The sequence below is a fragment of the Moschus berezovskii genome, chromosome 16, assembly GCF_049115385.1.
Source record: "Moschus berezovskii isolate FMDL1 chromosome 16, NW_MosBer_1.0, whole genome shotgun sequence".
NCBI lineage: Eukaryota > Metazoa > Chordata > Mammalia > Artiodactyla > Moschidae > Moschus > Moschus berezovskii.
The window spans coordinates 66,386,822-66,388,367 of record NC_142475.1 but is presented as its reverse complement, the minus strand read 5'-3'; positions in this window follow the sequence as shown (position 1 = coordinate 66,388,367).

Sequence of the window (1,546 nt, the reverse complement as noted above, 5' to 3'; positions counted from 1 at the left end):
TACCCGATCCATAGAAGATGCTCCGTCCTCCAGATGTCGCTCCCAGAGTCTTCACACATCTGCATCGGAAGGAGTCCAAATGGAAAGTCCTTTCCTGTTGGGGGAAAAAAAATGTAAAAAGGAGAAAGGGAGACGTTGCCTGACAGATTAGAAAATTTTCCACTTCCCAGCGTTTGAACCAAGTATTTGTGCTGCTCGCGCCCAGTTACCCAGGCTGTAAAAGGCGCGCCGCAGGCGCCCCCCGAGCCAGCAGAGGCGCCCCGCGTGTTGATCTGGCCCGGGAGCCTGCAGGGGCTTGTGGGCGCGGCAGCAGGTGCCAACCCCCAGGTCTGCCAGACTGGGATCCATTCCACCTGGCCTTCCACGCAGGCTTGACCTTGGAAAAGCCACTGGGCCTTCCAGTTGACATCACAAGGATGCTGAGAAGGCCAAAGCATTTCATCTGCAACATGGAGCACCTACAAATAAAATTGATTAATATTTTTACACTAATTTGAAGTCATCACAGTGCTTTTGAAGTCTGATTTCCTAATTAGTCCTGGGAAGTGGGGGATGAGCCATACCCTGGGGGAGGGGAACAAAAGGTCACAGGGTGGTGGCGGGTGGTGTGAAGGGCCACTGGGGTGCCAGCAGCAGGAGGGAGCCCCTGGACAGGGCCGGCCCTTCTACGTCTGTGCTCGGAGCCTGGGAGCTGACCATAGGGGACATAGGGGCTGAGGAGGCTGGACCTGCCTTGGGCCTGGGGTCCCATTGAAGACATTTGTGAGAACGAGACTCGTGGGGGGCCTAAGTCTGGTGGGAAAATTCTAGTGACACTGGTCTGTTGAGTTGCTGAACTGAATCCAAGGAAGCGAGAAGTGATCACTGTGGGAGACATGGTTTCCAGGCCTGGGGTGCAGGACCCCAAGACTTCCTCCAGCCGGGAACCTCCTCGGGCTGGAGAGGTGTTGGCTTCTGGGAGAGTCCTTTCTCAGCTTCACTTGTTCACAACGGAGCCCCTGCTTCCACCTCGAGGCACCCAGGGCTCAGCCTCCAGGCCCTCTCTTAGCTGACAACAGTCTGTCCTCACTTCCCTGGCTCTCCGCATCCCATCCGCCTCCAGGTCCTGCCAAGCCTGCGGGACCCTGTCGCTTCTCAGTGTCCCAGCTGCTGCTGCCCAGCTCCGCTGCTCCCCGGCTCTCACTCTCTGCTGGGCAACTGCCAGGGTCACCTTTTACAGGCATAAATCAGAGTGCATCGCTCCCTTGTGTGTGTGAGTTGCTCGGTCCTGTCCAACTCTTTGAAACCCTATGGACTGTAGGTGGCGAGTCTCCCCTGTCCATGGAATTCTCCAGGCAAGAATACCAGAATGGGTTGCCATTCCTTTCTCCAGGAAATCTTCCCGACCCAGGGATCAAACTGGGTCTCCTGTGTTGCAGCAAATTGTTTACCGTCTGAGCCACAGGGAAGCCCTTATGAGAGATAGGCAAAGCCTCTAAGCCTGATGGAATACGGCCCCGCCCCCGCCCACCCCACCCCTGCCACAAGTGACTCCAGCTCACAATAT